Raw genomic sequence first — 12,757 nt, forward strand, 5'->3', positions numbered from 1 at the left:
CCAAGTCACCTTCTTCACTCCCTGTTAAGTCCTTCAGAACCTGGGAGTGGAGTGTGGACTTAAATCTTCAATTCCCCTGACGCAGCAAATACAGCTCCATTTGGGTCAGGGTTCAGTTTGTTGCATGGTTAACACGTCCAGCTAAAACTGACCTCAAAGAGAAATCAAACTTAAACTTGAAAACAACCAGAATAAAAGTCAGAAGGAATTTTCATTCAGGCCCCTCAATTTCTGGGAATGACTTGGGCATAGTGGGAAATGCATATAATTCCAAAGACTCAGGAGTCTGAGGCAAGAGGATCACAAGTTCAAGACCAGCCTCTGCAATTTAGCAAGACTCTATTTCAAAATAAAAAAATTAAAAATAGGGCTGGGGATGTAGTTTCAGTACCACCAAAACAACAATAATAACAAATTGGGAATGGAGGATGAGGGCTAAAATAATGAAGTATGATGTCATTAAATAAACATTGAATGTGGATTTCTCACAATTTTGTGTGTGTGTGTGTGTGACTGAGTCCAGGGGTGCTCTACCACTGAGCTGTATCTCCAGTGCTTTTTATTTTTTTATTTTGAAGTGGGGTCTCACTAAATTACTGAGCCATGAACTTGTGATCCTCCTGCCTTAGCCTCCCAAGTTGCTGGGATCATCCCAAGTGTGTCTCACCACACCCGGCTTCACTATTTTCTTCTTCTTTTTTGGTACTGCAGATGAAACCTCCGGGGACTTTACCACTGAGGTACATCCCCAGCCCTTTAAAATTTGTTTTAAAAAATTTATGACAGAGTCTTCTAAGTTGCTGAAGCCTCAAATTTGCCATCCTTCCCTCAGCCTCCCCAGTTGCTGGGATTACAGGTCAGCAGTACCAGGCCCAGCATGTATATTCTTTTTTAAAATAAACTTTTTATTGAAGCATAACTTATCTACAAAAAGTACACAAATCAAGAAGTTACAGCTTGATAACATTTCAAAAGTCAACACACCTAAGTAACCACTTGCAAATAAGGAAATAGAACATTCCCAATAAACTAGAGCCTTCCCTCATGTCCCCTGTCAGTAATTGCCCTCCCTGCTAAGGGTAACCCCTATCCTTATTCGTACCATTGATCAATTTTGCCTATTTCGAACCAGTATATCACAAAATGTGTCCACTTAAGTGTCTGTATTGTTCTGCTCAATCTGTTTTATAGTCATTCAAGTCTGTCACACTTAGTAGTAGTTTTTTTTTACTGAGGAAAAGTATCCCATTGCATGAATATTCACAGTTTATTGAATTCATTCACTTGTTGATGGGCCTTCTGGTTGTTTTTAGTGTGGGGGCTATAAAAATAATGTTGCTATGAAGATTCTTGTATATGTCTTTTAGTACCCTTATGAAAACATTTCTGTTGAATACATATCTAGGAACAGAACTGCTGGGTTATAAGGTATGCATGTTTGGCTAGATAGTTAATGCCAAACAATTTTTCAAAGTACTTTTGCTAATTTATACAGCTTCATATCCTTGTTCTTTTTTCACTTTAGCAGAGACTGAGGCATGTACCACTGTGTCCAGTTGATTGCTTTTTCTTTTGTTTTGTTTTGTTTTTTGGTACTGGGCATTGAACCTAGGGGTGCTTTATCACTGAGCTACAGCCCCAGTCCTTTTTATTTTTTATTTTGAGAGAGGGTCTTGCTAAATTGCTTATGACCTCGCTAAGTGCTGAGGCTGGTCTTAAACTTGACATCCTCTTTCCGAGGTCTCCTGAGTCACTTGGATTACAGGGGTGCATTACTGTGAATTGCTGGCTTGTTGTTTTTAATTATTTGGAAATAATTCTAGAAACAAGTTGCAAAAATTGTATAGAATAGTTCCCATGTAAACTTCATCTAACTTTTAATGTTGATATATTATAAAATCATGGTAATTATCAAAACTAAGAAAGTGACATTGGGACAATACTATTAACTACAGATTCTAGTTGGAATTCACCAGTTTTCCCACTAATGTCTGTTTTCAGTTTCCAGATCCAGTCCAGGCTCCCATATTGCATTTGGTTGTCCTGCTGTCACTTTCAACTTGTAACAGTTCCGCGGTTTTTCCTTGTCTTTCATGACCTTGACAACATAACCCAACAGAATTCTGGAATATGGCTATACATTAACTGCACTAAAAAACAAACAAGCTAGTCAGGTGTGGTAGCACACAACTGTAATCCCATGGACTGCAAGTTCAAAGTCAGTCTCAGCAACTTAGCAAGACCCTAAGCAACTGAGTGAGACCCTGTATCAAAATAAAAAATAAAAAGAACTGGGGATGTGGCTCAGTGGTTGAGCACCCCTGGGTTCAATCTCTAGTCCCCCCAAAACAAACAAACTTGTATGTTAGTTACTGCTCTTTTTTGATAGTTTTTAATAAAATGAAGATAGCAGCCTTTATTTTTCATTTTTTGGCACTGGGAATCGAATCCAGGGCTGCTTTACCACTGAGCCACATCCTCAGCACTTCTTACTTTTTATTTTGAGACAAGGTCTTGCTAAATTGCTGAGTTGGCCTTGAACTTGCTTCCTCCTGCCTCAGCCTCCCAAGTTGCTGGGGAGGTACAGGTATGCAACACTGAGCCTGGTTTGTCTGTGACTTTTGATAAACTAAAATGTTTAAATTTTTGACACCTTAAATGTTCAGAATCCCTCCCTTCTTAATCAACATGAGCTAAGTACAGTTTTCTATTAGTATGCATGGGAGACTGGTTCCAAGACACCCCTTTGTTCCATACCAAAACATGTGGACACTCAAGTCCCTCATATAAAATGGCATGGTACTTGCATAGAACCTGCACATAACCTCCAGTACGCACTAAATAAATAGTTGTTCTACTGCATTTTTGGGAATAATGACAAAGTCTGTAAGTATTCAGATACAATTTTTCCAAATATTTTCAACCCATGGTCAGTTGACTCCAAAACATGGAACCAGAGGACACAGAGGGCTAAATATATAGTATCTCTATTTCCATTAAGAGATTAACAGAGCCTAAACAGTTCCAGAATTGTGGATCTCTTTTCTGATTTTTCTGGAATAAGGGTTACTATATTGTTCTTCTATTAAGAGGGGGGGGGGGAAGAAATGTATGGTAGACAGAATAATTCTGGGTCCTAATACTTCTTCCTTTGTTACAGAAGAAAAAAAGGAAGAATAGATGCAGGCAGTTTTATATGTTTGATAATAATAAGATAAGGGAATTCACATCTTACAGATACCCCACACACAGTGAACTTGGGACAATGACATCAATTATGGGGTTCAGGAAAAGGGCTGTAGGAGAATCAAGGAGCATCAAGAGACAACTGGTTTACAGTGATTTAAAAATAGATAACTAGCAGCTACAGAAAGTTTCTAAGTAGGGCAATAATATTTCTGCAGAATGATGTGATAAAAATATTTTCAGGAGAGATGCTTACTTTGTGTAATTGATAAAGTCAAAGGATAATGTAGCTGGAAGAAAAAGGAGCAGTTTAAGGTCAACCTTGAAGAGACTACCAGGTACAGTGGCACATGACTGTACTTCCAGCTACTCAGGAGGTTGAGGCAGGAGGACCATAAGTTCAAAGCCAGCTATATTAAGGAGACCCTCAGAAATTTAGTGAGACCCTGTCTCAAAATAAAAATTAAAAAGGCTGGGGATATAGCTTAGTGGTAAAGTACCTGTGGGTTCAATCCCCAGTACCACAAAGAAACAAAAACAACAGCAAAAAAAACTATAACCTTAAAGAGGTTAAAGTCTGGATTTCCAGATTATAATCATGTGAAAGAAAAGAATGGAGAAAGTTGAGAAATCACATAAATGAAGAACTGGCAGAATCTAGACAAAAGTTTGGATTGGGCTGGGGAGACAGTTCAGTTGGTAGAGTGCTTGCCTTGCAAGCACAGGGCCCTAGGTTCAATCCCCAGCACTGCAAAAAGAGACAGAGAGAGAGAGAGAGGAAAAAAAAAAAAAAAAAAAAGTCTGGATTAAGAGTCCAAGGAGAAAAAAGTTCAACTCTGGGGTATCAGTTTTCAACATAATGCATTCAAATTCCATGTGTCCAGAAATTATGTCATTACTAATGTTATGTTTGTGATAATAACCTCTACCTAACACTTTTCTGCCAAAAAATTCTGACTTCTTTCAAAATCCTTTGGCATTTCATCTTTCCCATGACAGTCAAATAGAGAATATTCCAATGAGTTCCAAAGCAAATCAATTGGGCATAACCAAGATTAGCAGCTAGCAGATCTTTTTACAGTCACAGATAGGATACTGTATATTTAAGAAACAAAAAACAAGAAGCAAAAATATAAATAAAATATAAACCTTAAAGAAGAACTACTGAGTGAATTTTCTTCCCATCCCCTCAAATAACCTACCAACTAGTAGTCAATTTCTGGAACTTGTGTTAATGAATGAGCAAAGTACCTATATGGTACTTTAAAGTACTTGGAGACAAATATACATAATACACTGATTCTTTTTATTTGAGGTACTTATATTTTATTTTATTTTTTTAAGTTTTTAAAAATTATTTATTTTTTAATTTCTTACAGACTGCATTTTGATTCATTGTACACAAATGGGGTACATCATTTTCTTCTATGGTTATACACAATGTAGATTCATACCATTCGTGTAATCATACATGTATATAGGGTAATGATGTCTGTCTCATTCCACGATTTTTCATATCCCCCCATTTCCTTCTACATAATCTAAAGTTCCTGCATTCTTCTCTCACTCCCCACCCCACTGCCCCCATTATATATCATTCTCCACTTATCAGGGAAAACATTTGGCCTTTGGTTTTTGGGGATTGGCTTATTTCATTTAGCATGATATTCTCCAATTCTATCCATTTATTTGCAAATGCCATAATATTATTATTCTTTATTGCTGAATAATGTTCCATTGTACATATACACCACAGTTTCTTTATCCATTCATCTGTTGAAGGGCATCTAGGTTGATTCCACAATCTAGCTATTGTAAATTGAGCTGCTATAAACATTGATGTGGCTGCATTACTGTAGAATGCTAATTTTAAGTCCTTTGGGTAGAAACACTAGCCAGAGCAATTAGACAGACCAAAGAAATTAAAGGGATACAAATAGGAAAAAAAAATAACTCAAGCTGTCATTATTTGCCAGTAACATGATTCTATATTTAGAGGATCCAAAGAACTCCACTAGAAAACTTCTAGAACTAATAAATGAATTCATCAAAGTAGCAGGATATAAAATCAATACACATAAATCTAATGCATTTCTATTCATAAGTGATGAATCCTCTGAAAGAGAAATTAGGAGAACCACTCCATTCACAATAGCCTCAAACAATAAAAATAAAAAACTTGGGAATCGATCTAACAAAAGAGGTGAAAGACCTCTACAATGAAAACTACAGAACACTAAAGAAAGAAATTTAAGAAAACCTTAGAAGATGGAAAGATCTCCCATGTTCTTGGATAGGCAGAATTAATATTGTCAAAATGGCCATTCTTGCAAAGGCGCTATACAGATTCAATGCAACTCCAGTTAAACTCCCAATGATATTCCTCATAGAAATAGAGAAAGCAATCATGAACTTCATCTGGAAGAACAAGAGACCTCAAATAGCCAAAACAATCCTGAGCAGCAAAAGTGAAGCAGGAGGTATTACAATACCAGATCTTAAACTATACTACAGAGCAATAGTAACAAAACAGCATGGTATTGGCACCAAAGCAGACAGGCAGACAAATGGTACATTTTATTGTCGCTGGCTCTTTGCGGTTCCAAAATCCATGGATATTTGTCACCGCCTGCAGCAACAACTTGCACGGGTCTTATGGGTGGTGGAGTGGAAACTGAGGCACTTCTATCTTTCTCTTTGGTGCACTGCTTTCTTGCTTGTTTATAGAGAATAGAGGAAATGAGGTTTACTTGCTTTGAGAGGAGAGAGAGAGACCCCACTTATCAAAGAGAAAGAAACTTAAGAGAGAAACTTTGAAAGAAAGACAGGCTTTTCTTAGAGCTTAGAAGGAGAGAGGCCTGCCACGCCTTAAAGTCCTGCATCCTGTGAACTAAGGGTGTGTCTACCTAAGGTTCCCTAGTGATGCGTCTCAGTTCTCCGTTCCGCAATCTGCCTTCCACAGCTGCCCCTACTCGCTGCTGTGTTTTTCCCTCTGGCTGCTTCTAATGGCTGCTGTGGCGTGTCTTCTCTGGCTACTGCTGCGCCGCGTGTCTTTTCCTCTGGTTGCTTCTAATGGCTGCTACATCTCTGTCTCCGCTGCCTATACTTATATCACCTCCAGGACGCGGAGAGCAGGGCCACGCCTCTTACGCAAAGATTAAGCGAGACCGTTGAGCAGGCAATTAGTGCTGGAGAACACATGTGCATACATTGTGTGCGTGGACGAGAAAATCACCTGAGTGTGATTATGTCAATTAACCTCCTCGCTGCCAATGTGATCAGGCGCCATCCTGGCGCTGCCAACATGGCACAGCCCCCAACATTTTATAAGGTTGCAAAGAACACTACATTTGCCTATACTGAACCACTGCTCCTAGGGGAAATACAGGTTTTGGTTCATGTGATCTCTGCATTTTTGTTAATCAATGGATAGCCTAATTTCTATATATTTCTGAGGGTTTTGTTTTTTGCAATGCTATAGGGATTGAACCCTTTCCCTCACACATGCTAAGTACATACTTTATCACTAGCTACATCACCCGTCCTATTTCTGTTAGGATGTCTTATTTAACATATATAGTTGATTTACTTAAATCAAACCCACAACCAACAGCACCATAACTCTACTCGAACCAAGCTTTTCTAACATGTTTTAGCTCTAAGACACATTACAGACTTTTTGTGCTTACAAACACACAGTACTCTGGCATTACACTCAAGGGTCATTTTATTTTTTGGGTACTGGGGATTGAACCCAGGGGCACTTTATTACAAGCTACATCCCCACCTTTTTATTTTTTGTTTTGAGACAGAGTCTTGCTAAGTTGCTGGGGCAGGCTTTGAACCTGTGATCCTACTGCCTCAGCTTCCCGAGTTGCTGGAATTATAGGTGTGTACCACCATGCCTGGCTTGAGAGCCATTTTAAATGGTAAAATCACCAAAAAAGAAGGAAAGGAAAAAATTTAAAATACACATGCACAATTTTTTTCTTAAAGTGACACTAAATTGATCACAAAAAGGAAGCTCGTCATCTATGTGAGAGATGAAGCAATAAGATAGAGCACTGTTTTGTTTACTGGGAACATGCTACTCTGCATGGTGTCCACAAAGAATACCAAAAAGGACCACGGGTATTGATTTTAGAGTCACAAATAAATTTCAGTAAGTGCACAAACAAGGTGTCTACAAATAGTGAGGAGTGACTGTGTTGTTGGGTTCATTTGCTCTGGATAATTCCAAGGCAAATTTACTCTGATTTTAAAGATTCTGAGTAAAGTCCTGCTTCAGGTGCTACAAGTACCTCTTGTGAGGTTCATAAATCATCTCAACTTTGTTTCTAAGCACACGTGCCAGTCAAAATCTGCCAAATTTAACAGTGACAGAGAAAATGGAAGAGAATTTTATCTATTTTCTTTTCTTTTTTGGCAGTACTGAGGATTAAATCCAGGGTTTCATGTATGCTAGGCTACCAATCCATAGCCTGTCAATTCCCTCCCAGCCTGTCCCTATCTTCTTAAAGCGACACTGACACTGTAGTTTTAACTGGAGTCTAGGACTGGATCCAAGAGCAGGTCTTAAACAATGTTACCCATCTAAGTGTAGGCTTATAAAGGGACATATTCAGACATGTGAGACTATTGCTACCCAAATAGGCATACCCATGCTTGGGCTGTCTGGCTGTTGAAAACAACCCTGGCACACATATTGGTCAATACAAGTTGGTAATTCTTTTTTCTTCTTCCTCTTTTTTTTTTTTTTTTTTTGGTAGTGCTGGAGATCAAACCCAGAGGCTTGTACATGTGAGATGTGAGGCAAGCACTCCACCAACTGAGCTATATCCCCAGCCCTCTTCTTTTTTTTGTACTAAGGATTGAGCCCAGGGTCACTTTACTACTGAGCAACATTCCCAACCTTTGTATTTTGAGACAGGATTTCTCTAAATTACTGAGGCTTCTAAATTACTTGAACTTGCAATCCTCCTGCCTCAGCCTCCTAACTCGCTTCAATTGCAGGTGTGCACCAGTTACAACCTAGTAATCTGCCATGCTTCCTTACCCAGTCTCTTCCATCTGTCTCCATAGCAGCAGTCAAATGTTCTCTGTTCTTCTCAAATATCCAACTATGATATCTATCCTTTACTCTCATTACTTCCACTCCTAATTTCACAGAAAGAAACTAGAATTATTGGATAAAAAACGTGTTTTCAACCACTTGACAATAAAACCTATAAACTTACCCATATCCATCCTCCCCTATCTTCTTCCTATTTTAACAGGAGTCTCTCTCTTCCTATCTAAATCTAATCCCACCAGTGCACAAGATCAAACTCTCTCACCCTCCTGGGGACTACTGGCCATCATTTATCCCTTCTCACTCCTCTTCCTTCAACTGTTCACCCACTATTGGCTTCTTCCCATCAGCAAAGAATGTGTTCAGGTTTTCCCCATCCCTCCAAAATACCTTCCTTTCAGGTACTGCTCTCTGCACTTACCTTCAGAGTCAACTCCTTGGATTTCTAAACTCACTATGTTGCAATTTTATTTTTTAACCTTCCATTCAGTCCTCAATCTTTTATGGTCTGTCTTCTGTTTCTGCCAACCCAGTGAAACTGTTTGTGCCATCCATGGTTTCTGTATCCTTGCTGCTAAATCTTTTTCTTTTTTTGGTATGGGGGCTACTGGGGACTGAGCTCAGGGATGCTCTACCACTGAGATACATTCCTACCCCTTTTTATTTTTCATTTTGAGATAGGGTCTTGCTAAGTTGTTCGGAGCTTTACTAAATTTCTAAGGCTGGCATGGAAATTGCAATCCTCCTGTCTCAGCTTCCTGAGTTGCTGGGATTAAAGGTGTGCACCATCACAGCCAGTCCTTATAAATCTAATGGATATGTCTCAGGATTTTGATATTCATAAGACTCTTTCCTCAGCTTTTCTAACCATCTTTCCTTTTATACCCACCTTCCCCTTGATATCCAAGATACCTTCATTCAGTCTCCTTTGTAGCTTCTTTTTCTCTTCTGATCTCTTAAATGTATTAGTTCTTGAAGATTTTATCTAGTCTCATTTCCTGTTCATGCAAAACATTCTCTTCCTCACATACATGGCTTCAGTTACTAGGTGTTTTTTGGGTTTTTTTTTTTTTTTTTTTTTTTTTGTTTTGTTTTGTTTTGTTTTTAATACTGGGGATTGAACCCAGGGGCAATCCTTTTTATTTTTGAGACAGGGTCTAACTAAGTTGCTGAGGCCAACCTTAAACTTTCAATCCTCCTGCCTCAGCCTCTGGAGTCACTGGAATTACAGGCATGCACCACTGTGCCTGGTTCGTTTACTCTTTTGTTTTCCAGTGTGCCCGGCTCTCATCATTTACTTTTAATGTGCAAGCAATTTCCAAAACTCTGGACCTAACACCTCTGAGCTTCAGTTTAGACAATGGTCTACTAGATGCTTCCCTGTCTGATGTTCCCAAAGTCACCTCCAGTAAAATATATTTAAAATTATTAGATTATTTTGTCTAATTAGGGAGAATAAATAATTAAATTTATGCTAGGTGCTACAAAAGAAATGATCAACAGGTTAAAGTATGAAACCTTAGAGTGATCAAGAGGGTATTTGATAAGACTATAAGGATGAGAGAAAGCTTGCTTATGAAAGGAATGAAATAGTAATTGCAAAGACCTGATGTAAGAAAGAATTTGACATGTTTAAGAAATGGAGAGATGACATATATGGCTGGAACTTAATGAATGAGAGGGAGAATGAGGTTGAAAAAATAGGCAAAGATCCAACCATGAAGGACCTCATAAAACCTAAGATAAAGATTTTGGAGTTTATTCTAAATATAATAGATGTGATTAAAGAATTTTAAGCAAGGAAGCAACATGAACCAATTTATATTTATGCTGCTGCTGTGTGAAAAATGGATTATAGAAGGTGGGAAGGGAAGATTAATCAGAAAGCTGATAAAGTGGATCAAGTGTAAGTCATACCCTGAGCAGGCTGGCAGCAATAAGATGGCATAAAGCAGACAGTTTTGAGGTGATTTTAAAGGTAGAACTCATAAGACTTGCTAATGCATGGGATGTAGGAGGTGAGAAAAAAGAAAGAATGATTTCCAATTTTAGTTTGAACTGGGTTAAAGGTGATTTACTGAGAAAAACCTGGGTGGTGTGAAAGAAAAAGTTTTATGAGAGAAATCAAAAGTTCCATCATGAACGTGTTGAGCTCAGAAAATCTCTGAAATGTGTATTGGACACAGAATGTATGCTGATAGGCACGCAGGAGTCTGGAGCTCAAGTAAGAGAGGTATACTAGAGGCAGTGTGACTGGAAGCTGCCAGGTTCATAGTGGCAGATTTAAGTTTTTAAAATTCTGATTTTTACTTGAAAGTCTGAATTTTATCACTGAAAATAATACTATCAATTAATTCTTTCTCCCTCTCTCTCTCTCTCTCTCTCTTTCTCTCTTTCCTATTATCAGTTTTCCTCAAGGTGACAGGCTTACTTTGTTCAAAAAAATGTCTGCCAAATACTCAAGTATGAATAATTAAGGTCTGTCAGCTGTTCTTTTGAGTTAAAGTGGTATTCTATGTATGAGGGGGGATTGTTCAGTTTGCAACTCAATCATGAGTGCTTTCCCTTCAAGACACTCACTATACTCCACCAAGAAGCAGAAATGCTTTATATGCACTTCCCATTTCACAAAAAAGTGTGTGTGGGGGGGAGACTGGCACACCAGAGTTGGTATTTAATAAAACTAATAATTTAACGGCTTTATCACAGGCATTCCTAAGTAAAACTGTAAAAAGAAATTAATCACAAATGCATGGCAATGGACAAAACGATCACAACTCGTAGTTGGGTGCCACCGCCTTGGTAAGGCTCAAGAAGTTTTATTTTCCACTGGGTAAGTACCATTAGTGCAAATATTGACTTGATAGACAAGGCAAACAACGTATCTTAGCATTATTATCAAAGTGGTTTTGACCCCACAGTCCCTGTGTGAAGGGTATCAGGGACACCCAAAGGACATATTCTGAGAACCACTGCCAGGTGTGGAGGTTAACAAAGGCTGCTTGGAAGAAGAGGACACAAATGTTTTTAGCTGATAGTCGGTATCTCAGAAGTCTTCTCTTCATTCTTACAAACTTGCAAGACTTTACTTGCACTGCCAATGGGGATTTCCTTTTCATCTTCCCCTTTTAATTCAGGGGTTTTTCAAGGTCAAAAGTATTTTCATAAAAATGCTGAAATGTCTTTTTTTTTAACTTTTCATTCTCTTACTAGTACAAAGAGGTGTTTTCCAGAAGCTCCATGATGTGGGATGACATCATCACTGTGCTCCCTAATGGAATGTGCCCCTGTGTATGTTCATGTTTGCTAAAAATTTCCAAGAAGATTGGTTGAATATAAATAAAAGTATTTCTGTCTCACTACTTCTACTGTGTTCCTCCTACCTTCAGCTTACCTGCTAGATTCTCTGTAACTTCGCATAATAAATTATTTTTAAAATCCAAAGGTGTGCCAAGCATCATGATGGGTGCCTGTAATCCCAGGGACTCAGGAGGCTGAGGTAAGAAGATTCTAAGTTTGAGGACAGCCAGAACAAATTAGTAAGACCCTGTCTCAAAATAAAACAATAGGGTTGTGGCTCAGTAGTAGAGCGCTTGCCTAGCATGTGTGAGGCACTTGGTTCAAGTCTCAGCATCACATAAAAATAAATAAATAAAATAAGCTACTGTGTCTATCTACAACTAAAACAATTTTTAAATAAATAAATAATAAAAATAAAAAGGAAGAAAAACGAAAACAAAACTCTAAATTAGGGACTGGGGATGTAGCTAGAGTGGTTAAACACTTGCCTAGCAGGTTTGAAGACCTAAATTCAGTCTCCAGCAAATCAAAAAAATAGAACAAAATATACTGGAAGTCTCATTTTTATTCCAACCCATGGCTATATCATCTATGTCTAACTAGATTTAACAGATAATAAAATATCTAAGACATTATTTTTTAACAGTACGATGGTGCCAAATTAAGTCACCACATTGTTTTGAGACTAAATCACTTATAGTTTAATGAAAAAGGAATTAAATATTATCAACAGAAGCAAATGAGCTCTTTAAAATGTGTCACATGATGTTTAGACTGACTCAACACAAATATGAAATGAGCCAGGAGTGGTGGCCCATACCTGCAACTCCAGTGATTTAGGAGGCTGGGGCAGGAGAATACCAAGTTTGAGGTCAGTCTCAGCAATTTAGCAAGGCCCTAAGCAACTTACATGTCAGGCAGTCTCAAAAAATTTTTTTAAAAAGTGTGGGGATACAGCTCAGTGGTAAAAGGGCCCTAGGTCCAATGTCCAGTACCCACACACAAAATGAACAAAGATGACATGACCCAAAATCACCACTTAAAATGCAGTCATCCTAAACTCTTGAAGAAAAACTGCCAATAAAAAAACTGAAAAAACTCTACTTAGGGGTTTTTTATGTTGCTAAAATAATCAGTTGACAGTAAAGGGGTCTGTACTTCTAATGATAAGAATCTCTTTTCTGTAGTGCTGGGGAGAGG

At 38.2% G+C, this 12,757-nt stretch overlaps 1 protein-coding gene and 1 long non-coding RNA gene across 5 annotated transcripts in view; one reads left to right on the top strand and one right to left on the bottom strand.

Annotated features, from left to right (window-relative positions):
* AHCYL2 (adenosylhomocysteinase like 2) overlaps window positions 1-12,757 on the bottom strand; it is a 183,582-nt gene that overhangs the window by 70,123 nt on the left and 100,702 nt on the right. The gene's annotated exons all lie outside the window — the stretch shown is intronic.
* LOC306667332 overlaps window positions 1-12,757 on the top strand; it is a 40,173-nt gene that overhangs the window by 10,225 nt on the left and 17,191 nt on the right. The gene's annotated exons all lie outside the window — the stretch shown is intronic.

The sequence above is a fragment of the Sciurus vulgaris genome (assembly GCF_902686455.1).
Source record: "Sciurus vulgaris genome assembly, chromosome: 8".
Classification (NCBI taxonomy): Eukaryota; Metazoa; Chordata; class Mammalia; order Rodentia; family Sciuridae; genus Sciurus; species Sciurus vulgaris.